At 40.9% G+C, this 26,530-nt stretch overlaps 1 long non-coding RNA gene across 3 annotated transcripts in view; it reads left to right on the forward strand.

Annotated features, from left to right (window-relative positions):
• The first annotated feature begins 8,283 nt into the window (after positions 1-8,283).
• The window catches only part of LOC132423424 (uncharacterized), a 133,254-nt gene continuing 115,007 nt past the window's right edge, over positions 8,284-26,530 (forward strand). The window contains exons 1-5 of one of the 3 annotated variants that reach the window (XR_009518988.1): positions 8,284-8,475; positions 9,092-9,203; positions 15,403-15,448; positions 25,065-25,186; positions 26,373-26,474. This is a non-coding gene — a long non-coding RNA (uncharacterized lncRNA). The other 2 variants (XR_009518989.1, XR_009518990.1) reach the window with 2 other exon arrangements.

A 26,530-nucleotide genomic window follows, 5' to 3' on the forward strand; every position in this document is an offset into this window, starting at 1 on the left:
GTCCTGAGGGAGCCGAGGCTTTCTCTCCACGAGGCTGTCGTTCGTTACGTGTTCAACTTAGCACACTACCGGCAGCGCCCCACACGCAACCCCGGAGACAATGATATCTGTTGTGGTTGGGGAGGGCACCTAATAGAAAGTGGTCATATTTTGAGGGAGCACGTAGGTCCTCAAACTGTGCAGATCCACACACGGGTCCAGGAACGCTCAGCTGCAGAAGCAGAAAAGCAGATGGAATTTCCAACTTTCTTCCACTCATCCTCTCTTCTCCAGATCTTTCTCCCTCCCTTCTCCACCAAGCCCTTGCTTCCGAGGACCTCTAACTGGGACTCTTGGACCCAAACCCACAGTGGCCCTTGTCTCAGCACACTCCTTGAGACTGCCAGCGTGGTGGCCATGTATATTCGGCCCTCTCCAAGGTCCCTCTCTCCTGGCGAGGCTGGTGTAGAGACAGGACACCTGGCTGGTTTCCTCACCAGGGCCTGGACTCCCAGACCTCACTTCTAAAGTCTTCCTCTGTCCTGGTCCCCATAGGCCAGTTCAATGCACGCAAAGTCTCCAGTGTGGTTCCCCAAGAGACATGAGAAGGTACCCCTCCGACTGGGGAGAGGAATCAGGCTTACAATACCTCTTGCAGATTGCTAGCATCACAGCTCAGCCTTAATCACTTTTTAAAAGCCTTCCAGACAACACTTGCTCTCTTCTAGCGGGACAGACAATAAACAGTTGTGACCTGGTGGGAGAAGGAGAGAAGCAGAGGTCTGTGGCTGTATGTACAGCATGACTTGCATTCCAGGCCCCAGAGTCCGGATCCATGCAGCCTTTCTAGCTGATTAACAACCCCCTCACCACTATCTCTCCTTCCACTAAGGCTGGAATCATTCTTCACTAATTCTATGACCTCTCTGATATTGGTATTTTGCTCTCCCCAAACTCAACGGGTCATTTGTTTTGGCTTTTTGGTAAATCACACTGAAAAAAAAGGTGGCCTTGTAAAAATGTTTTCTAAATTTAGTTCAAGAGACGTGAGACCCTACAAATGACCAGATATGTGTAGAAAATTCTCTCCTGTATCTCTTCCCTATCCCCTAAATTGTTAAAAATGGTATTATTCTGTTTTGAGAGACCACAGAACAGAAATAACCCTGTTTTATCAAGCCCATCTGGAGAGATGAACATGCTTGCGATCGCTGGGAGAAAGGTCAGTTCTTCTGCTCGTACTGCAGACCTTTCCCAAAGAGCTTATTTTAAAGGTGCCGAATCAATTAGTCTCCCTTGGTATGAGGTTAAGGCTGTGAAAAACGAAATTGAAGAAGATGTATTTAAAATGGTCTTGCATAGATCTTTTGAAGAAAAGGGTGAAGAGAGGCACAGTAATGCCTGCCTAATGTTTTGTGATTATTTAAAAACAAAACCCCAAACAAACAAACACCCTATGTCAGAAACCACCCCTTCTTGCAAGACTGAACTCAGTCTCTATTGTGGCTGCCCAGCTGTAAAAAGTTCTGCCTTTGTCAACATGAAGACAAGGGTGGAAAGGCCAAGTTGGGAGTCAGGCTTCTGCTGGACTGTCTGTTCTCAGCCTGCCTATGTCGTTGAACCACGGATCCAGCAGGCTTGTGTACTCACTATAACTCTGGTATGGCCTGGGCATTTCTTCTTTGTCACCTTTGGGTCAAAATGCCCAGAGATAAGTGCTTTACCTTAAAAAGCAGTTTAGTTTTCTATGACAAGCTGGCCAGTTAAAGCAGGTGTTTTGGAAAAGAGAGATAAGGGAAGCATTTCCCCTTTTTGCTTGAGCACCCAGTTAGAGGGCCCAGGAGCAGCCACGGGAAAATGGCAGGAGAGCAAGTGCTGACCTTTGGATGCCAATCAAGCCTTTTGTAGGAGGAAAAGTGACAACGATTCCTAGCACACCAGTGAAGCCAAATATTTACTTTCTGTAAAAATCAAGGCTTAGCTATCTAAATGTATTTATGCAAAAATTAAGAACACAAAAATTAAGACTTTTGTGTTACAAAATGTATTTCTTTATTTTAAATGTACAACTTGAGTGAAGAATAATTGCATGGCTCTTCTTCCTAGGGAAGATGACTTGGGTTTGGAAGAAAAGTTCATGTTTTGAAATGAGTTTGAAACTTGTTAAAGTACCCTGGCAATACAATTAACTATACTCTATACTTTCTCTTAATAGTCACCTGTCAGAGCACCTATTTCTTTTACTACAGGGTTAGCCCATCAGAAGCAGATCTGAGTTGGACATTCACTGATTAAAAACTGCTGGAATATGTTTAAGTCTTCAATGCCACTTTCTTCACTGCCTATAAAGTAAACTAGTGGAAAATTATTGGCTCACAAAGCCAGCAGATCTGTTGGTAACTATGGTCATGCTACAATCCTATTTTACCTGTCAGAAGTTTAATGTAAATAAAAACCTAACATTTCCCTCTAAACTGTCAGTGGAAAGATATGTTTATTACAGTGTCCTCCATCAGTAGGGGAGAGGGGCTTTCGGTAAAGTTTAAATGAAAAAGAATGAGCATAGTACACCACTGATACAAACCACATGGAGCAGTGAATAATTATGCCCTCTGTTTTGCTACGTATATTTTATTTACCCACTTCAGAGGTGGATAATAAACCTAGCCTATCTGTGGGAGGAGTTAATAAAGTATTCCAAATGTGTGATCTAACAAAACTCGGTGATAGTTCTGTGTTTTATTGTTAACCATTTGCATGAAATCTTCTGAAGCTGAAAAGAAAAAGGAAAGGGCTTTTGTGTTAGTTGATCCTTGGCTATTCTAGGGCTCAGGTTGGTGTGAAAGGGACGAGGAGGTCACTTGAAATCTCCTTTTATCTACTCTTATTTTCTCTCTGGATCAGCAACTTTGAATAGACATCATCTAATCGCCCTAAATGGAAAGAAACTATGGGAGCAATGAAAATGCCTTTACTCCAGAAGTGAATACATGTATGTGGACAGCTAGCTGAGCTTGCATAGGACTATATCTCTGCACACATGTGCTTAGAGATTTTTCAGGGTGTATGGATGTTTATGTAAATGTGTCCCATACATTCTGGGTTGGGGGTTTGATTGGATGGGTCATTTGGCCCTTACACATAAGTATGCACACACACTCACATGAGGATTCTCTACCAAGTCCAGGTGATACTTTCAGGTGACTCTTTTTTCAGCTTTTTCTTGCCCTCACTCTCTGGGATGTCATATTTAAGTCCTGAAAAAAAGCAAATAATTAAGAACACGACGAACAGCCTTTTAGTGAAGACATCTTATTTCTTTTCCATTTTCAGTTGGAAGCCACATTGACAGGAGGATTTCTCTTTAGAGGGTAGAGATTGTATGACAGGTGGGAGGTGATGGGGTAAGATGAGACCATTACTTTCAATTTCTCCCCAATATTTTTTCTTTTTGGTTTTTCTTGGCATTAAATTGGTTAAAACACAGTAAATAAGTGGAAAACAAGAGCCTGACATTAGGCAGTTTTAAAAGTTTTTTTTGTTTTGTTTTGTTTCTGCTATAGATACATATCTCCAAATGGTTGAAGCTGAGAAATTGATTATAATTTGTTTTGAAATGAGAATTGTTTTAGTAAGTCTCACATGCTGACTACAATATCATTTAAACTGTTTTCCTTAGCCATTGTTACATATACTTCATGAAGGAGAAACAGCCCTCAGGTTGTTAGGTATGAATGGCTATCCAGAAAAGGACATTTGATTCTAGGACTGAAGGCACTGGGCTTCACTTCCTAAGAAGCCTCTTCTCACCCCCACCCCCAGTCCCATGTTCTTCTGAGTGAAATTCGCATTGCTCCCAGAGCCTGGGACACTTCATTGTAAATTCCTTTAAGGGAATACTCGGTTACCAGGGCTACAAGTTCCCGTCTAAACCCGCCAGCCTCCCTGCCCCCTGCTCCAGGTCTCAGAGACCCTTGGCTGTCAAGGGCTGGGACCTTGGGCCCCCTCCCCTCCTACTCCCAGCCTACCGGAGATCGCAGTTCCAAAGTTCGAAGTTGGGTGGGAGCGGATTAATCCCTCTTTAACTCCTCTTCTTCCCGCCCTCAATTCTGAACCCCAACGGATCCGTTTCCCGGGGTTTCCTGGTGAATAGGAGTGTAGGAGCTGCCCTGTCCAATAAAGATTAAATTAAGTAGAAGAATCCCAGCCGCTGGATATTTGGAAGCTCCGGTGGGGCGTCAAACCGACGTTTAACACATTTTTTCCAGTCACTGTGTACAAATTTTGGACCTGTTGGGCTTAACTTTAGAAAGGAAAGAAGAAAAAAGGTAAGGAAAGAAGGAAGGGAAAAAGAAAAGTGAAAAGAAAAAGCGAAGAAAGAAATTCACAGGAAACCCCCAGTTTCAGGGGGACTTTGCACTCAGAGAGGCTGAAGGCAGAAGCGGGGCTTCCTGACCTTTCTAGTCTTTTCTTTCCCCAACCACTCCTAGAATTGGAGAATCCCTCTCCTAGCTGAGGGCTTGGAATTTTGCTGTCTTGGCGAGTCTGAGTCTACTTTTATCCCTTAGGGACAGTTTGGTGGCCCAGGGTCACAACTGGGTGTGCAGCAGGAAAGATGCACTCAGAACCCAGTCGCCTCCTCTGTGCTTAATTTTTTTTTTTTTTAACACTAAGCTTTTGGTAGCGCAAACTGAGAACTGAGCAGTTTCTTTCAGTGACTGCCCAGCAGGAGAAACAATGGCTTTCTCTGTCGGCAGCGCTTAGCTCTCTGGACACTGACCTTGAAGCTGAGGCCGGGCCAGGCGCTCCCTCCCCTGGGAATCATCCCGGCCCCAAAACATCGGCGTCTCCCTCCCACCTGCTCCTGTAGTCCCAGGGCGCAGTCTGGCGGGGGCAAAAGGCAAGTCCCTTCGTGGCAATGGTTCGTCCGTGCAAATACAACACTGAATAAATTAACCTCAAACCAGCTAGTTGGGGTGTAGTAGTTTAGCAGGACTAATTGCAGACAATGGAGCTGAAATGCCTTTTCCAATTAGCTGCTGGTTGGAATTTAGTTGGAGGAACTGTCAGCTCCAACGATGGGTAATTGCTTTATTGCTCACAAAACTATCATCTATTTAGAACATATGTGCTAATTACTCTGGATGGGCGTCGAAAAAAGAGACCGTAAATCTAATAGCACTTTAAAAAGTCTGTGGTGCTTGTAAGCAACCCCAGTCCCTTGCACTTACTTCTCCTGCCCAGGTTGGCATGATGGATGGCTGTCTTTCAGAAAGGCTAAGGTTTGGACTGGAGGCATCTACGGGATGTTCTGGTCAAATTGCGTGCAAGAGAGCGAGCGGCAGCGCATGCTGGGCAGAAGCGATAAATCACTGTCATCAAAACCAGTACCCTCTTTAGCTGCACACTTTTTTTTTCATTTTCGCAAAAGATTACTTTAGAAATCTTTTAATTGGATTATGCTGGGAAATTAATCTCCTTTAGCCTTGGCTAAATATATTGTGGCCACTGTCGGGAGGAAAGTCCTGAAACTGCAGCGAGGGCCACGTCCCCTTGCTCTCTCCTTCCCTCAGCCCTCCAGGATCTCCCAGCCGCGTGCGACAGCCGTGCTCCAAGTCGTCAGGAGTGATTGCGGGTGAGAAAGAGTGGAAAGACACATCTGGGCGGAAGGCCACGTCGGTCCCTAGTGAATTTCCTTTGTCCTAAAGGCCACGTTTCAGTCCAGGATTCCCTAGCTCCATATCTAGCATTTCCATAGCACTGCGCCTTCCTCCACAAAGTGTCCTGGGGGCCTGCTACCAGGCAGGAGGGAGGCTGGAGTGGCGGGAAGAGGAAGTGGGGTGTGTTGGCGGAGGGCTGCCAGCCAAAGTCACTACTTTGCCCTTTTCCCACACCTCCACCGCCTCCCTTCTGGGTCTCCGGTGCGGAGCTGGGTCTTTGCTAACACTCTCCACTCTACTTTTTTGCGTAAAGACGCACGGCTTGCTCTTGGCGTTTTCCCTGGTATAACTCTGGAGACTCTTCCCCTTGACGTGCACAGTGGTTGAGGTCCGAGAACTAGGGCCCTCCCCATTTCCCCAGCTCCTAGAGCGCCAGCGCAGTGTTGGGCGGGGACCTCCCTTCCAGCCCCGCGGCCCAGAGTCCTTAGCCTGGTCCAGCGCGGCTCGGGAGGCTGCGGAAGCTGCGGGTCGGACCCTGCCGGCCGCTTATCTCAGCGGGAGATGACAACATCTGTCCGAAACGGGATACCTACTTTTGCAGCTCAATTTAGCTCTTAATAGCAGCCCTCTGAGGTGTGGTTAATTGATAGGGATAAAGGCGTAATGACTGGACGAGGAGACGCCAGTGATCCTTTAATATACTTTTAAAAGAAACAACCACCACCCCAAACACCGGCGAGTCATTGCTCGGTGGGAGGATAAGACCGGGATCTGGCGGCCGGAAGAGCGAAGCCAGTGCTGTTTGTATCTAGAGGCTACAGTGAGGGGTGAGCCCTGGCTCTCAGGGCTGGGGCATCCGGGAACCACCAGGGCGCGCAGCTCAGGCTGGCAGGGGGTTGTCGCGTGGCCGCGGAGAGCCGAGCGGGGCGAGGACCTGGAAAGCTCGGGATGACAGGTGACCGGACAGAAGGGCGAGGAGGAGGCTAGAGCCACGGAGGACGCCGCCCCTCCCCGGGCTCGGCCACTCTATCAGCTCTTACCCTGCGCGGGGCTGGATCCCCACGAGACAGGCACCTTCGTCTGCCCTCCCTCCCCGGCTAAGCTACCCCTCATCCAGCGAGAGCGAAATGGTCAAGTGGCAGTGCCAGGCGGACACTCGTGGGGTTCCAATGTCTGGACGACCTCTGAGGGACCTCAGCTCCGGGAGAGAGAGACACGCGCCGCTCTGTGTGTGTGTGTGTGTGTGTGTGTGTGTGTGTGTGTGTAGATCGCCCCGAAATGCAGAGTCAGAGCAGCAGCCCAACACGTGGCCGTATTTCTGCGGGGTCTGCGCAGAGCTGTGTGGCCAGGCGTTCTGGGATTTTCTCGCGCGCAGCTGGGTCCCGCCACGGGTCCCGCCGCCCTTGCGCACCACACACCCAGACTTCTGCCCGCCACTCTCTCCTCAGCACCGTCCCTTTCCCTCACCTGATCTCCCTTAGCTCAGTTCTAGTTTAGTCTCCAGAGGGTCACAGGAGTGTGTTACACTGCGCAAGCCCCTAACTCAGCTTCACACAAACACGAAAGTGAAAAAAATCAGATCGCCTTTTCTGTTTGCAAAGGGGGACCCCCTCCAGGTGCGGTTGGTGGTGTTCCTAGCAGGTTTTGCGAGTATCCTGTTTTACACTTAGGAGAGGGATAACCTGGATGCTTCGGGTTTGAGCTCCCTCTGGAAGCGAAAGGAGAAATGACTACAATCAGCGTCCATATTTAATTGTATTGAGAGATCGCAGGTGTTTCGGCTGCTGCTATTGTCTGCCTTCCTCCCTGAGCCCACATAACGGACGAGAGAGTCCCAAGAAAGTTAATTTCCCCAAACCTCCTTGCGGAGAAGGAGTGCGTTGTCACAGGGCGAAGCTTTGGGGTACAAGATTTGAAAAAGAGCGATTAAGCCTCCCAACTCGCAGAGTGTGCCTGTCTCGGGTGGTTCTGTCCTTCCACCTCACTGTCTAATCTCATCTACTGTGGTTCTACCCTCTGTGATGTCTAGAAATTCGAGACTCACGGTCTCTTAACCGTCGAACCTCCCGCCCCGTCCGCAGCCCTAGCCGGGGAGGACTCCAAGGCCGCGGTCTTCAAGGCCGTGGTCTGGTCCTCGAGCGCCTGAGTCAGGGACAGGGTCCCAGATCTAGGTCCATGCTCTGGTCGGCTACTCCCGCTCAGGAGCTCCCTGCCCGGGATGAACTGCGTGACCTGGCGGCGGGTCTCTGAGGCTTTCCCCGAAGGCCTGTGGCCTTCGGGACGCCGGAGTCCTGATGTGACTGTGGCGGCCACTCGTCGTCCGCCGATGCCCTCGGATCAGCGTGGCCCTCGGCGCTGCGGAACCGGAGAGCGGCCCGGAGACACCTGCCCGAAGCCCGCGCCGTCCCCACGGCTGTCAAGGGCCCTTACTCCCCCGTCTCCTCACATTCCTCACCCCACGAGGGCGCTCCCTTGCGAACGAATTCTGCGCTCTGGCCTCCCGTTTTCCCTGTAGGGGCCCCCTGGGGCCCCTCCCACTCCTTCCCTTGAGGCCTGGGAGCTCGGGCCCGAAGCTCAGCCTGGGGCGGGGCTGGGGGGGGGGGAAGCCGCTCCCGGAAGCGAGGCCCACATCCGGGCACGAAGCCTCGGTCGCGGCGTTGGCGGCCAGGCCCTCGACGCGAGCGGGGAGCCGCGTGCGGCCGAGGGGCCTGGGCCGCGGGTGGGCGCGTCTGGCCGTCCTCCAGGGCAGCGCTTGCGCCGGCGCTGAAGGCCCCCACGCCGCGAGCCGGCCGGAGTGACACAGCCCCGGGCCCGCGCAGAGGAAGAGAGTCAAGAAGTAAGCCAGGCCCGACCGGGGGGTGGCGCACGCTCCCCGAACCCCGGGGCCGAGCCCTCGGTCGGCGCTGGCTGTGTGTTCCCCCCTCGGGTGGGCGCTGCAGACCTCTTCCGAGTGGACCCGGAGGGAGTGAGCCGGCCTCCGCCCAACTTTGTAAGGTTCGGAGACCCACCGTCGAGCGAGACGGCTTTTGCGAGGCTTACTACGCTTCTCTCCTTTCTTTGGCCAGAGCGCTCTGAGCCTGGTGCCTCCGGGGCTGCTCGACAGTTCGCCGCGCCTCGGGCCGCAGGTCCTCTTCAGGTGTTGGGTTGAGAGGGGTAGGGAGCAAGGCCTGGGGCAAGGCTGGGAAACCTCAAACCCTAACTTCTAGTTCGAGGAGCGTGGTTTTAAGAAGTTGGAAAGTCAGTGGGAGTTCACTTCGTGGCCTTCGGCAGCTTTAAAACATCCGTCCACAAGGCGGGAACAGCACAGTTTAGAAACGGCTGTGTAGTCAATAAAAAATATTTTTTGGAAGACTGTATCTGGACAGTTTTCCCAGAGATTGTTTTATAATCTCTCAATTTACAGAGTTGCTATGTATCTCGCCACTGGTACACTGAATAGTATCTTCCTTCAGACAGGGATTGAGAAACGGAAATACCACCACCCTCGGGCCAAACTTGTGAGGACTGATTGCAGGGGAACTGGTGCTCCAGATGTTGCACTAGAGGCGCTGCAAGTGTGAGCAGGTAACGTGGAGAAGAGTGACATTGTTAACAGAAAGCATCTAATTAACAGTGACTTCATTTGATTGGAAGGATGAAAAAGCCTTTTTAAATCAATCCAGATTCACTGGCCTAAACTCAGCCAATTTATGAATATGTAGCCTGACTGGGGTCTGCTTTCTTTCAAAGATGTCATCTTAGGGGTAATAGCATAGGTGAAGTCATTTGGTTACACTGTGGAAACTTTTATAGTGCCTTCCTTGGGAATTTAATTCAGTGCTTCTTCATTTTATTAGGAACAGACTGACTCCATCAACTGTGCTCTCCCTGTTTAGAGGCAGGACTGCTTGAAGCAATTAGGTTCACCAATTAGCATAGTTTTACTGACCCCAGCAGCAGCACTGCTCCTTAGATTATCCATTTCTTCAAAGTCAGGGAAAAGCTGGAGCACAACATGCTTCCCAGGTGTCCAGGTGGGGGAAATAAGCCCACAAGCAGGGTAGCACAGCAGCGCAAAAAGCTTTCTAATATTCCCTAAGTGTTTGCTTCAGCAACTTTGGTGGATTTTTCTCCCCTTCTCTGATTCTGGATCCTGCAACACCTCCATCTTTTGACATACCCTGTAAAGCCTCTCTCCTTTGGTTGTATTTTGGCAGAACTGCTTTTGAGAAAGTGAATTGTCTCCTTTCTTTTCTGTCTGCCTGCATGCTAATGATGCTCTGGACAATGTTAGGGTCCACAGAGAGGACAATGCTGAAGGGCTACTTTAAACCCTGAGGTGAGAAGGTAAGGGCTCAGCTCTTTGGAGGTGTGTGCATGTGTGTGCATGCATGTACCTCAGGACTTTTGAGAAGAGGCCAGAGGGTGGATATTGGAGATAAGTCATTGCTTTCCCTAATACTGAAGGTTTACCTGCAAGACTTTGTTGCCGTCTCTTCATTGTGACCTCAACTAGTTGGGCCAACATCTTTAATAAATGTCTGGAGCCCAAGGCAGTCTGAGGGAAAAGGGGCTTTGGTCTTGCCACTGTCAAGGGTATTGAAGGGATTACACTTACCTGGCTATTGCCTCTCTCTCTCTCTCTCTCTCTCTCTCTCTCAACTCTCACTCTCACTTTCATTTTCTCTCCCCTCCTTTTCCCCCCACCCACCCCCTTCTCTAAAATATATATTCCTCTGTTAGATTTCACTAGATTAAATTGCTGACAGTTCATCAGTAGCAGCAACAATGCAATACCCCTAACCTTATTAAATCAATAAATACTAGATCCATGCATTGAATTAAAAATGCATCAGCAGGTCGAGGAATTGCAATCATATGGCCATGGACCTCAGAATCGAAGATGCCACTCAAAAATTGACTAGTTTGCATTTATTTAACCTTTTTTTTTTCTGTTTTGGATCTGTGATTAAATATTTTGGGCTTTTAATATTTTAGGGACCATTGTGACAGGTTTGATTCTGTTTACTTATTTTTTGAAAATTCGTTTCTTTCACTACTCACATTTAACCATGAAAGAGAAGCATGCATTTAACAATAGTAATACACTGTGACTTTATAGTTCTTGTCATTAGTTTTCATCTAGGGAATATACTTTCACTCAGAATACATTACTCTAGGAAGATATACTCAGGTGCATACATTTCTACATAAGAACAAATAAATTTAGATGAATATGTTTTTGTATATAAATAAACAAATATAGTCAGTGTAAGTGTATTGCTATACATTGATTATGAGTTTATTTAAAAAAAACCCCACATTTAAATTTATCTTTCATTGCCTATTATAAGCCAGAGAGCTATTTATCATGATAAAACAAGTTATTTATTTATAATCTGGTAGGCTTGTTAGAATTCATACCATGAGAGATGGAATTAAAGTTTTCATGTCTTTAAACTTAACACAGTACTTAGCAAGTTATACATATCTTATACTTCAATGTGGTTTACCAGGAATTGGCAGTTAAGTTGTAGATTAGTAGGTGAATTTACAGTTAGTCCCTACTGAAAACAGAATGTATTTAACACCTAGAACTTTAATGGAAAAAGTAATATTACTCTAGCCAGATATTTGTTCATACTGATTAATGATGCTAATTATTTTAAAACATTCATCCCCTATTGACGTCAGCCAGCATATATGGCACTGAATTCTGAAGATACAGTCATCAGGCCTTAGGTTCACCACACTGTGAAAGAAAAAAATCTTTATTTGATGAAATAGGCAATCAACTGAAATCTGTCCTCTTTAAATAAACTGATTCCTCAGTATTTTCCCAGTGTTGGTGTAAGTTGTTGTCTGTGATGTCCCCCAGGGCTCTTTCCTCTGCTCTCTGATTTGGTATATAAAAGCAGCTCTGAATGATGGATTACTGTGTCATTGCAGCCTGCGAAGGATTAATTTGTTTCATTGATTTCTCTTTAGGCAGATTGCCAGAATTTGCTGCTTCCCACCTTTCTGCAAGACTTCTAGAAGTAATAGACAGTAATAGCCTAAGACAAATCAGCTCCTTCACCTAAAAATAGAATCATGAAACTAGGAATCCTACAAAAGCTATGGCAAACTTTTTATTCACATATTGGGAGAGCAATTAATAGGCTACTTAATATGCTTTAGAAATATTTTTAATTGAAAAATTTCCTGACTTTGTGACTTAAAACACCTCATATTAATAGCTCTTAAGTAAGCATTTGTAATGTTTGTCCCATAAGTTTTCTCTAATTTTTAAGGAAAAGAATGTTTAACTCAGGAAAAAAATGTGATGTCTATGTGAGTGACAAATATTTTTCTTTCTATGCCAGATTTTAGGATCAAATAGGATGTCAACATAACTTTTAAGTCCATTAAACATTTATAAGAGTATTTGACCCAAAGAATTGTTAGAAACTTTGGACAAGGACAGAGAGCATTAGAGCATGGAAATAGAATTGTTTAACTGTTTAAAGAAAAAGTATCTTTTTCTGATTAAAAAAGTGGTATCTGTTCATAATAATTTGCAAAAGTTAGATATGATATTTTGTGTGTTTTTCTAAGACTTTTACCTCCAAATATTTTATATATATGTGTGTATGTATACACACACACACACACACACACACACACACACACACACACACACACACACACACACCCATAGATATAAACTGTGTCCTGCTTTTCTTCAGTTGGCATTATGCAATGAAAATTTTCCTATATAATTAAAATTATCATTAAAGTCATTTATATCTCTGTATACTGTTTTAACATATATGATTTAATTAATCATTGTTCTACTGTTAGAGAGTTAGGTTTCTAATTTTCCATTATTATAAATAAAGTTATAGAGAATAGCACTTAAAATAAATCTTTTATCATCCCTCTGGTTAATTTCCTTAATATATTATTAGAAAAGAAATTACTTGGATTGAGGCTATAGACTGTTTTTTAAGAGTCTTGATATGAACTGCCAAATTGTTTTTCAGAAAGGTTCTTCCATCTTATACTGATACTGTTTAAAAACTGTTCTCTGTAGAGGCAGCATTCTAATGCATGATACACGAGGAAAGAAAACAGAACAACACTCTTTTCTTTGTGCTCTGAAAGCAGTGGTAACATTTTGCATATACTTAGTCTCTCAGAAGTATTTTCCCAACCGCAGATGTGAAATAGGCGGCTATATAAATCTATTTGTTTCCCTTCTGTAGTGCTGAAAATTATATTGATTTAATGATCTCAAGTTCTACTTTTTATGCAATTAGTTGTGTAGTAAAAACTAATATTGTCATGTGCTAACGTCTTTTTTCCTCTATTGTGCTATGGTAGTAGTCCATGCAATATCAGCAAGTTTATGCTTTTCCTGTGCTTTGCTGAAAGGAAAAAGGAACATCTGTTTCCATTATATATCTGCATCATAATGATAACAGTTAAATAGCTATTATGGTAGAATACAGTAAATATATTTCGCTGAATGACCTGTACTTTCTTGTTGGAAAATTTCAGAGATTTCAGAGACACTTAGTTTTTACAGGTAGGTTCCATGTAGAGGTTTAGAAAGGGCTTTGCTTACTTTTGGTAAACCACTGCAGTTCCTATTTGTTTCATTAAAAACAAATAAACAAAGAACTGTGATGATTAAATACTTGGCTCTCAGGTGAGACTCAAATATATTTCTCTTAGGCATATGTTTAGAGTACAAATTATTGGCTATTTCTCTCTGTTCTTAAATGGGTTAATCATGCTATTAAAAATATAGTTCATTTTGTGTTTTGTGTGATTTGTGTTTTTTTAATGTTTTACTAAGCCGGAGATTGCAAATAGTTATATATATATACTTACAGCCTGTTTTACCCTTTTTTCCTTATGTTAGGGGACGTAGTGATATTTACCTCTTAAGCTCAACAGGAGAATGTTTGAAACCACACAGATTTCCATGGACCTTTAAAATTCCAGAGAAATGTTTTCATTTATTTCACTCAGACTTTGGTTAGAGATGTTTTAGTGGTTACTTAAGAAATGATTAGAAAATATTCTAGACAAAGAATGGTATATAAAGAGAAACAAACACCCATGTACTCCAAACTCAATTTGAGAAATAAAATGTTACCAGAACAATTGAAGCTCTTCGTGATTATATTCCCTTATGGCTTCTTGAAGAGATAATCATCATCCTAAATTTGATAATTATCAACCCTTTTGCCTTTTATGAACTTTTTTTTACATGGTTTAAAAATCTGACATAAGTGACTTGTCATTTTAAACAAATAAATTTAAAAATGTTGGAGCTGCAATAGCTGTTAGAACGGTTTTAATGTAATCGCCTGTGACTGGGTATACTTTAGTGCTTTACTGTCCTCATCTGTGAAGTTGGGGATAGGTTTACGTGTTTCTGATATTTTTCTAGCCATAATTTTAAAAAGTTTTTTGAGTACCTCTTGTTTTCCATATGAAACAATAAAACAAAAGACAGAGGCCCAGAGTGGTTAACTAACTTGCCCAAGACCATGTAGGTAAATCACAGAGCTGGGAATAAAATTCAGTTCTTTCCACTTCCATTCAAACACTCTTTTCTTCAGTCCACATTGTCTGTCATCTTTGGGTACTGGCTGACTGACCGCTGCTCTAGCCTGTGATTAAAGACGATCCACAGGCATGTATGATTTTGAGATTGTGCATGCAGGAAAGGTATTTTTCTCTTAGAATATCTTTTTTGTGGGGAAGAACATTGAAGTCATATCAGCCTGGAAGCTACTTATAGAATGAGAAGACTGTGTGTCCTGCAGTGCCTGTGATTCGCTTCTATATTTTCCGGACTTTCCTGGAAAGAATGACAGTTTGGATATAATGAGACTTTCGATAGGCTCCTTACCCTACAGTTAATTTTCTGATCTTTTCATGGTAACTGGACCAGGAAAATAGGGAGGGGCCCAAACACAAGTGTCTCTTTACATGTACGTGTATCTAAATTTCAAAATATTTTGGCAGTCAGGTCTTTAACAAATTACTTCTTCCTTTTTTATGTAGCTTATGCTATGGTCAAATCACAAATGACTTTCTTTTTGAAAATGAGTTTGTTTCTTGTTTCTATTTAGCAGCCAACTTACAAGAGCACTAAAGTGAAAGTAGCGCAAATAAAATAATGTGGAAACATGTTTTTAAAATCCCTTTGGAGCAAAACCCCATTCTAAAAATGGCAACTTAGAATTACATGCATGTTCGTTCTCTTTCAGGTTTTTACTCTGACAAATTTAATTCATGCTTAGTTAAGATGAGTAAGCTTGAGTCATAATATTCACACAGACAGTGCCATGCCTCTCGTATGAAAAAATAGCAGTATAAGTAGAAGTGGAGTTATGTGTGCTATTGTAAAACCATTTTTCCTCAAATCTGTTGCTTCTAGACCAAAAAAGTTGATTTAATAAATTGTTTGCTTCCTTCTGTAAATACATACTTGGAAACTTATAATAGTAGTTTCTCTTTTTAGGGCCTGTGAAGCTACTAACAGTAGCTTAGTCAATGCTATAAATATTCTCAAGGTAGTTGTGTTTTAACAATAAACCAGATAACACATTTTTTTCTCTGAGTATTTTAGATCAGTTAGCTTATGTGTTCAGCAGCTTCTAGTAGGAAATTTCCCCTAGCATATTAGATTGGGGAGGAGAGACCCAATGTAATCAGACACCAGTACCCCTTTTATTTAGCCATTGCTTACACTCACTGAATATGATTTCTTTCATTTCTGTAGCATTTCTGTCTGGAGAGAAAGCTGTGTTATATACGAATATGTGTGTGTAAGTATTTCAAAAGGCAATTCTTGTCTAGTTGAAAGTTCTGGTGAACATCTGTAGTGTGTAATATAAGGAATTTTCTACACTGGTTAAATTTCCCCATATTGCTCTAGCAGGTAGGTGAAACTCAAGAGAAAAGGTGTAGGTAAAGGAAACTAGCCCCTGACTAACCTGTTTTCTTCCTGAACACAGTATGAATCTTGATGACAGTGGTGAGTATACAGAATTTTAACCACCAAATCAACAATGCTTAAATCAGAGAGATCCCAGTGAGACACAAGAATGTATAGTCTATACATAGACCACATACGTTACCTCACTTAGGTATAATAGCTCTTGTAGAAAGGTGGTGTGCTGTTTGCGGAAACAACAACCAGATACGGTAAAAAGATAATTTTCTTTTGGCCATATGTACTACCAGGATTATAGGTCCTTTGATGTCTGTACTGTTTCTCCTCAGTTCTTAATGACTTCACTTTACTTATTTATTAAAAAATTTTTTCCTTGAAGTATAGTTGATTTACAATGTTGTGTTAGTTTCTGGTGTACAGCAGAGTAATTCAGTTATACATATATATATTCTTTTTCATATTCTTTTCCATTATGCATTATTACAGGATGTTGAATATAGTTCCCTGTGCTTTACAGTAGTACCTTGTTTATTTTATATATAGTAATTTGTATCTGTTAATCCCAAACTCCTAGTTTATCCCTCCCCCACCCCATTTCCCCTTTGGTAACCATAAATTTGTTTTCTATGTCTGTGACTCTGTTTCTATTTTGTAAATAAGTTAGTTTGTATCATATTTTAGATTCCACATATAAGTGATATCATATGGTATTAGCCATAAAAAAGAATGATGACATTCGCAGCAACATGATTGGACATAGAGATTATCATACTAAGTGAAGTAAGTCAGAAAGAGAAAGACTTCACTTTAGGCCAAGTTGAGATTATTTTAAAACCAGCGTTGGCTGTATATTTTCTACTGACACAGCCAATATACACTTTCGGGCTGTGACCTTGGAATTTGTCTGTGGCTTACAAGGGATAGAATTTTCTTCTACTAATGTTAGAATTTGCACGTTGTAAAATTTTGTCCATGTCCTGTTTTGAATTCCCAGCTCTTTAGGATTTTCCTATTATTTGATTCTTAGGAGAATTATGTTACAGTTGTGCTTATTGTTCTTGAGGTATAGTTAACACTTAAAGTTCTTGTCATGCTTAAGGCATGTGAAGTAGATAAAGGCAGAGCCCCTGCCCTCGGGGTATAATTGTCTTTTGCCAATAATTTAACAGATTGTATTTTCTTAATGTAATGCATTTGTGTGATTTTATTAATATTACTATATTAGGACTTTAAAGGAAAAAAGAAAATATACTTAGTTTTCTGTTGCTGTTCTTTACCCTTTGAAAAAATTCTTAGAATTATAATTTGAGCTCAGCCAAAGTGTTATCATATTATTCTTTTTTATTCTATAAGTTTCAAGTGTATGGCATTGTAATTTGACATTTGTATATACTACGAAGTGATCACCACCACAAGTCTAGTTGACCCCTTCATCCATTTTACCCACCTCTCCCCACTCATTTCCCCTCTGGTAACCACTAATCTGATCTCTGTATTTATTAGCTTTTTTTGTTTTATTTTGTTTGTTCTTTTTTTTTTTTTTTAGATTCTACATATGAGTGAAGTAGTATGATCTTTGTCTTTCTCCATCTGACTTATTTCACTTAGCATAATACCATCAAGGACCACCTATGTTGTTGCAAGTGGCAGGATTTCACTCTTTTTTGTGGCTGAGTAAATTTTCATTATACACACACACACACACACACACACACACACACATCCCACATCTTTTTTATCCATTCATATACCATTGGGCACTTAGGTTGCTTCCATATCTTGGCTATTGTAAATAATGCTGTAATGAGCATAGGGGTGCATATATATTTTAGAAATAGTGTTCTCATGTTCTTCAGATAAATACGCAGAAGAGGAACAGCTGGGTCATATGGTAGTTCTTAATTTTTTGAGGGATCTCTACATTGTTTTAGTACCATGTTATTCTTTTTTAAATTTATTTTTTATTGAAGTATAGATGAACTACAGTGTTGTATTAATTACTGCTGTACAGCAAAGTGACTCAGTTATACATGTATACACATTCTTTTTCATATTCTTTTCAATTATGGTTTTTCACGGGATATTGAATATATTTCCCTGAGCTATACAGTAGGATGTTGTTGTTTACCCATTCTATATATACCAGTTTGCATCTGCTAATCCCTAACTCCCAATCCAACCTTCTACCACCCCCCTCCCCCTTGGCAACTAGCAGTCTGTTCCCTATATCCCTGATTCTGTTTCTGTTTCATAGATAGGTTCATTTGTGTCATAGTTAGATTCCACATGTAAGTGATATCATATGGTATTTGTCTTTCTGACTTCACTTAGTATGATAATCTCTAGTTGCATCTATGTTGCCGCAAGTAGCATTATATCATTCTTTTTTATGGCTGACTAGTATTCCATTGTATATGTGTACCACATATTCTTTATCCGTACATCTGTTGAAGGACATTTAGGTTGTTTCCATGTCTTGGCTATTGTGAATAGTGCTCCTATGAACATAGGGGTGCATGTGTCTTTTTGAATTCTAGTTTTGTCTGGGTATATGGCCAGTAGTGGGATTGCTGAGTCATATGGTAATTCTATTTTTAGTTTTCTGAGAAACCTCCATACTGTTTTCCACAGTGGATGCACCAGCTTACATTCTCACCAACAGTGTGGGAGGGTTCCCTTTTCTCCATACCCTCTCCAGCATTTATTTGTAGACCTTTTTTTTTTTTTTTGGAATATCTCTATTTATTTAGGTCATCTTTATCTTTTTAAAATGAGTTATCTATTTTATACATATTAGTGTATATACATCAATCCCAATCTCCCAATTCATCCCCGCCATCCCCTGCTTTCCCCCCCCTTGGTGTCCATACATTTATTCTCTACATTTGGGTCTCTATTTCTGCCTTGCACACTGGTTCATCTGTACCATTTTTTAGATTCCACATTTTAGATTTTAGATTCCACATGCATTAATATATTTGTTTTTCTCTTTCTTTTTTTTTTATTTTTATTTTTTACTTTTTTTTTATATTTTTTTAACATCTTTATTGGGGTATAATTGCTTTACAATGGTGTGTTAGTTTCTGCTTTATAACAAAGTGAATCAGTCATACATAAACATATGTTCCCATATGTCTTCCCTCTTGCGGCTCCCTCCCTCCCACCCTCCCTATCCCACCCCTCCAGGCTGTCATAAAGCACCGAGCCAATATCCCTGTGCCATGCGGCTGCTTCCCACTAGCTATCTACCTTACTATGTTTGTTAGTGTGTATATGCCCATGACTCTCTCTCGCCCTGTCACAGCTCACCCTTCCCCCTCCCCATAACCTCAAGTCCGTTCTCTAGGAGGTCTGCGTCTTTATTCCTGCTTTACCCCTAAGTTCTTCATGACATTTTTTCCCTTAAATTCCATATATATGTGTTAGCATACGGTATTTGTCTTTTTCTTTCTGACTTACTTCACTCTGTATGACAGACTCTAGGTCCATCCACATCTCTACAAATGACCCAGTTTCATTCCTTTTTATGGCTGAGTAATATTCCATTGTATATATCTACCACATCTTCTTTATCCATTCATCTGTCGATGGGAATTTAGGTTGCTTCCATGACCTGGCTATTGTAAATAGTGCTGCAATGAACATTGGGGTGCATGTGTCTTTTTGAATTATGGTTTTCTCTGGGTATATGCCATGTAGTGGGATTGCTGGGTCATAGGGTAGTTCTGTATTATTAAGGACCCTCCATAATGTTCTCCATAGTGACTGTATCAATTTACATTCCTACCAGCAGTGCAAGAGGGTTCCCTTTTCTCCACACCCTCTCCAGCATTTGTTGTTTGTAGATTTTCTGATGATGCCCATTCTAACTCTTGAAGTGATACCTCATTGCAGTTTTGATTTGCATTTCTCTAATAATTAGCAATGTTGAGCATCTTTTCATGTGCCTATTGGCCATCTGTATTTCTTCTTTGGAGAAATGTCTCTTTAGGTCTTCTGCGCATTTTTTGATTGGGTTGTTTGTTTTTTTGTTGTCAAGCTGTATAAACTGTTTGTATATTTTGGAAATTAAGCGCTTGTTGGTCGCATCATTTGCAAATATTTCCTCCCATTCTGTAGGTTGTCTTTTCATTTTGTTTATGGTTTCCTTTGCTGTGCAAAAGCTTGTAAGTTTGATTAGGTCCCATTTGTTTATTTTTGTTTTTATTTCTGTTTCCTTGGGAGACTGACTTAGAAAGCATTGGTACGATTTATGTCAGAGAATGTTTTGCCTATGTTGTCTTCTAGGAGTTTTATGGTGTCATGTCTTATGTTTAACTCTTTAAGCCATTTTGCCAAAGCAATCCTGAAGAAAAAGAACAAAGCAGGAGGCATGACCATCTCAGACTTCAGACAACACAGTACAACAAGGCTACAGTAATCAGAATAGCATGGTATTGTCACAAAATCGGACATATGGATCAATGGAACAGAATAGAGAGCCCAGAAATAAACCCACACACCTATGGTCAATTAATTTTTGACAAAGGAGGCAAGAATATACAATGGGAAAAAGTCTCTTTAGCAAGTGGTGTTGGGAAAGTTGGACAGCCGCATGTAAATCAATGAAGTTAGAACACACCCTCTCACCATACACAAAAATAAACTCAAAAAAATACTGTTATTCTTAATATAGTAGCTTGAGTAAATAGAAAATGGCATTTTCTAACTTTAAATAAGTTAAAAAAATAAGATCCAAGAATTTTTTTTATACTTGGTTTAAATTAAGTATGCCAATGATCTCTCTGTAAATAAATAATAATTACATAGTAATGTTTTCTGAAAAGTGGACTTTATGTTCCTTATTTAGCAAGAAGCAGATTCATTTTTTGAAGAAACTCAATTACAAAGTCTATTTGAGTTACAGCTAGGACATATACTAAATATGAAGGCAAAACATGTTTTCATAAATATTTACAAAAATACCTGTGTTTGGTCTTGACCCCATGTTAGCTTTGCTGCTAATATTATTGAATTCATTACAGCATTGAACATGTTTTTACAGTTCCCCAAAGTTTATTAAGAGTACTAAGAGTAATTTACTATTTGGCTTTCTTACACGGAGCAGTGAGTTGTTGATACATTTTCTAACAAATTTGACCAATGTAGATAGCTGTTTTAGATGGAAAGGTTAACAAAAATACCACCATTGTCTCCATAGTAATTGCAGTCTTTTTGGACTTAATTATGTAGTTTCTTTCTTTCTTTTTTTTTTTTGGCCACACTGTGTGGCCTATGGGGTCCTAGTTTCCTGACCAGGGATTGAACCTGGGCCACAGCAGTGAAAGTGCCGTGTCCTAACCACTGCACCACCAGGGAATTCTGTCTTTTATTTCTTTATAAGTAGGTGTGTAAGTGTCAGTTTATAGGTATTGCAATGAGCAGTGGAGGTATAATTTGTATCTTATGAAGCGTGTTTGCATGATATAACAAGGTTCTTTTGAATTTTGGTAATCAGTTGGGTTTTGCATTATTTAACTATTTCTCAAAAGGAGTATACAAATTCCAAAATGAGTCCCTTTTCAATTGGTTACAGTTTTAGGATGTGTATTTTACATTTGGAAGATATTTAAAAAGAGGCAGAAAGCACATCAGTAATACCTGGTAGAAGGTTATAATGGATTATGCCATACTATTAGAGTTAACCTGCTGTCAGTCTAAGTTGTAAAGGTAGTTTTTCTGGACTGGCTAGAACTTAGTGATCTGAGGGAATTAAGGATTGGTACTGTACAGCTTTGAAAGCCACACACCAAAGATGTCTGTGACAGCCCAGAGTCACCAAGATCTTATTTGTATCATTCCAATATTGATGAGTTTAAATGTGTTTTGAGTTTTGAAAAATAGTTTTAAAATTCTGAAAGTCCTACATTTTCTAGTAAGGAACTAGTCAAAGGCAATATTTTTAAATACAGTACATATGATCAAGACATTTGTTCTTACGTAAACTTGCCTAGTTATTTGTTTTACCCAAGAGAAGTATAAAAAACCTTAATTTATGAATTTTACTTTTTATATAAGTAGTAAAACCCTATTATCAACCCTATTTAGCATTATATGCTAAACACATTTCATATATTATTCCCATTTTACTGATGAAGAATTTGAGGCTCAAGCATTGTTAAGTATTTGCTCAAGTCACATAGCTGGTAAGTAATAGAACAAGAATTTGGATTGAAGTATTTGTCACTCCAGAACCCATTTCTGACCTGTGCTGACTTCATTGCTCCTTATTAAGTAACTCATTATACTACTTTTTGATTTTATGATGGGTCAAGTTGTATTCTTACAGGTACATAAAAATGCATAGAGCAACTCTCTTAAAAACATAGGAAAATCTATATAATTTCATGTTGTGCTCATGTCCTAGTATCTATAGGATGCTATCATTCTCCAGTGTTTGATTATGTGATGCTGTATGTATAAATGGTACTATATAGGATGAAGGTTGACTCATACCCCCTTAGAGTTTTTTGGCACTCGGTTGGTTTAGCTGTTAAATAGCACTTTTGCTACAAAATTTAAAAATGAATAGGAAGAAATTTTATTTCTGATTGGCAATCTTTCTTCAGAATGTTTTCATCTTTAGTGACTTTCAGGGGAAAAAAAATTGTTTCCCTTTGTGGGTATATATTTTGCTAGGGCTGCTGTAACAAAGTACCACAAATGGGGGTAGCTTAAGCAACAGTAACTTATTGTCTCTCAGTTCTGTAGGCTAGAAGTCCAAGATTAAACTGTTGGCAAGGTTGGTTCTTCTGAGGGCTGTAAGGGAGAGAATCTATTCCATGCCTCTTTCCATAGCTTGTGCTGGTGTGCTGGCAGTCTTTGGTGTTCTTTGACTTGTAGATGCATAACCCTGACCCTTGCCTTCATCTTCATGTAGTGTCCTCCCTGTGTGTATTATTGTCTCTGTGTCCAAATTTCCTCTATTTATAAGGACATCAGTCATATTGAATCAGAACTCACCCTAATGACCTCATTTTAACTTGATTATCTGCAAAGACCCTATTCCCAAATAAGGTCACATTCATAGGTACTGAGGGTTAGGACTTCAACATCTTTTAGGGGGACACAATGCAACTCATAATAGTAGGCAGTTTCTTCTGAGATAATAGATTTGAAAACTCTTTTGTAGTTTGTAGGTTATATGCATAAATTTGCAGTTTATCAAATCATTGGTGTATTTACAGGCACATATATCCATAAATGAGTCATGTCTGAATATTTGTTTTAGAATAGGACTGATTTTGCACTAGCATTCTCTTTTTTTATTCACTAGTATTCTTGTAGAAAATCGTAGGAAGAACAAACGAGAACTATTCAGGAAGGATTTCAATAAATAATATGATTGTATGTCTCAATATGTGGGGCAGATAATGAGCTATTGGTAATGTATGTATAAGATCATTATAGCTGGCGACATGATGAAGTTGGGATTTAGGTAGGCATTCAGGGTAAGAGGATGTTACAGAAGTAGAAATGGCATGGGTTTAGGTTCTGATGTAGGAATGAGTATTTTATGTATAGTGGGCTGTGGTGATGAAGGGAGCCTTTGGAGCCAATTATGTTGTCAAGGAATCCTGGCTCTGGCCCTTTAGGGTTAATGCCAGTAGTAGCTTTTAAGTTTCAAGGAATTGACCTAAAATTTATTTTTAATTCTGACGTGTGGAGAATTTCAAATAGATTAGGAACAAGAAGAAAAATATAACCTGTAACCCCAATACCCAGAGCTAGTCATTATTAATATTTTGGTATCTTGATACAGTTTCTATGAAATTTCTGCTATGCTGTTTCCTTGAGGTTATATCACATAAACAGTTTTATAAAATAAATTAGAGTCTGTAGTATTCTCTAAATCTATATCTCAATTCAAGATCCACTGGGTAACAAACCTAATGGTCATTGGTGAATTGGGTCACCATAGTTCCATAAACCATTAAAGTCAAGTCAGCTTTGTTTCATGATTTGGTCCCATGCCTCTAGTCTTGTCTTTCCTCCGATCTTTCACACTGCTGCCAAGACCTTTTTATTTTTTATTTTTATTTTTGCAGTACGTGGGCCTCTCACTGCTGTGGCCTCTCCCGTTGCGGAGCACAGGTTCTGGACGTGCAGGCTCAGCAGTCATGGCTCACGGGCCCAGCCGCTCCGCGGCATGTGGGATCCTCCCGGACCGGGGCATGAACCCATGTCCCCTGCATCGGCAGGCGGACTCTCAACCACTGCGCCACCAGGGAAGCCCCCAAGATCTTTTTAATGATCATGTCATGCTCTTGGCTTACTTCCTTTGGTCAGGACAGAGGTCCAGCTTTTTAGCATAATAAGGCATCTCTGTGATCTTTCTTATGCCTTTTCTCCCCCTCATCTGCTGCCTTCCCAAAAGCTTCTTAAAGTTCTCAATATATTGTGTACCCTTTTGCATACCTGTAATTTTTCACCTCTTCCTTCTGCTAAGAATGCCCTTTCTCTGTCCCTCTGTTCAGCAGCTACTCATTCTTTAGTACTCATCTCACATGACATTTTCTCTCTAAAGCTTTTATTCTAAGACAGTTTTCCTCCCTTTTAGTATCTGTAGCACTTTCTATAAAACTTGTTATGAACTGATTTCAGAGTATTATAATGGCTATTTTCCATGTTTATCTTTCTTACTAGACTGAGTTATTTAAGGGCAGGGATCATGTGTTATTTACACTAATATCCATGGAACTTAGTATGGTACCTAGTAGGTGTTTGAGCAAAACATTTGTTGAATTAATAAATAATGTTGGACTTCCCTGGTGGCGCAGTGGTTAAGGATACGCCTGCCAATGCAGGGGACACGGGTTCGATCCCTAGTCCGGGAAGATCCCACATGCTGCGGAGCAACTAAGCCCGTGCGCCACAACTACTGAGCCTGCACTCTAGAGCCTGCAAGCCACAACTACTGAGCCTGCATGCCTAGAGCCTGTGCTCTGCAGCAAGAGAAGCCACTGCAATGAGAAGCCCGTGCACCACAACGAAGAGTAGCCCCTGCTCGCCGCAACTAGAGAAAGCCTGTGTGCAGCAATGAATACACGATGCAGCCAAAAAGAAATATAAATAAATAAATAAATAAATAATCTTGCCTTTTCATCTTATACTGTCCTGCCAGGAATGGTAGCTGTAGCTAGAATAAGTGATTATTTTGGGGGTGACAGGTGAAGGAGTAAGATGACTAGTTCAATTCAACTTATCAGACATTTATTAAGTATTTAAAAATGGTAAGGTGCTCTGCTAGGCATTGTTGAAATGGGAAACTAATACGAAGAGGAACTTTGGGAGTTTGCAGCCTAATTCCCAATTTTGATGAGTTGGTGAGGGATGATGATAAGGAATGTAATAAAGAGTTGATAAGGAGACAGATCCTTTAAAACAGAATTGTGACTGGAAACATTTGTTATAGTGCCTTAAAATGAACAAAGATTATTTGTTTACAGGTGGCAGTAGACCTGCATCGAAGGTTGTAGCAGATGTTCTCAACATTTCTCTTGAAATTTCCTTATCTCCATTTGCAAGAGGAGCCCCAGAGCCTCATCCCTGTGGTAGCTGCCATGTTCTGGTATGACGCTGTGCTCTTCCTCTTCATCCTTCCTGTTCTAACAGAGGATCTGGGGTAGAATTTAGCTGTTTGTTATTGTAAGCAACTGTGTAGAAAAGGAAGTGGAATGTTTCAATAATACTGATATTGTGATTTCTTTGAGATTGTGTACTATGGCTTGTTATTTTTATACCTGTCATAGAATCCCCAGGCATAAAAATTTAAAAAATAGTGATTGCCTTGCTCATCATAGGTACTTAGCATTGTGATTTTGTTTGAATGGTATCCAGTTGTTAGCTGCTTCTTAGTGAATTTTTTTTCTTATTTTTTTAATTAAAAAAATTTTTTTTTGGCCACACCACCTGACTTGTGGGATCTTAGTTCCCTGACCAGGGATTGAACCTGCACCCCCTGCACTGGAAGCACGGAGTCTTAACCACTGGATCGCCCGGGAAGTCCTGCTTTTTAATGATTTTTAACAAATATTAATCTCTTACTCCCTTAAATAATAAAGAAGCACATAACATTAATTTTACTTATACTAAAAACTATGTCTTCAGCAATGTTTAGCTAGCTCCTCAACTCTTGTGAAGGAGATTCAACTGGCAACTGATAAAATTCCATATCGGGAGTATTTATTTACAAAACCTCTGTTCTGCATTAACATGAATGAACACTGAAGCTAGTAACACAATTATTTTTTCTTCGTGAAAAGTAGAAGTATTTTTCAGAATTCTGGGAAATGTCGAAGTAATTTTGGCTGTAGTCATACTGCATTTAATGATATTGAGAATATTGCTAACATTAACAAAAATATTCTGTAATTTCCTCAGTTATTGCTACTGGTGATGAGGGATGAAAAGTTGGCATGCATTCATGTTTTGAGCATTTTCATTATACACGTTGGATTTTACATGTCAGAAGCAATTTTTGTTTTAGTTAAGACAGCTGAGAACATTTTTACTAGGGATAGAGGTCAGGCTGTGATTATTTGTATTTTTAGGTCAGTGATACATAGAATACAATGAATATGTCAGAGTAAATACATGTACAATTTTTGTATGTAAGTATTACGCAGTATTTATATATTTTTGTGACTTTTAGTTCATCAGGACACAGTGGTTGGGACCAAGGCATAGGTTTCATTGCTATATTGACAATTTTATTTTGTTATTTTCTGTGACCACTGGTAACACTTATCTTTCAGGTATAAGCTGTTATTCACCAGGGAGCTTTGGCAAGAGAATGGCTGTATCAGGAAGTCCATCTCCACCATGGAAAAACAACTTGAAACTTGTCTTTATTGACGGTGAGTCAGTGTCATCTTCATACAGGAAAGATCATGCTAGTATTATTTCATGTTTT

This window comes from Delphinus delphis, chromosome 3, assembly GCF_949987515.2.
Source record: "Delphinus delphis chromosome 3, mDelDel1.2, whole genome shotgun sequence".
Lineage (NCBI taxonomy): Eukaryota > Metazoa > Chordata > Mammalia > Artiodactyla > Delphinidae > Delphinus > Delphinus delphis.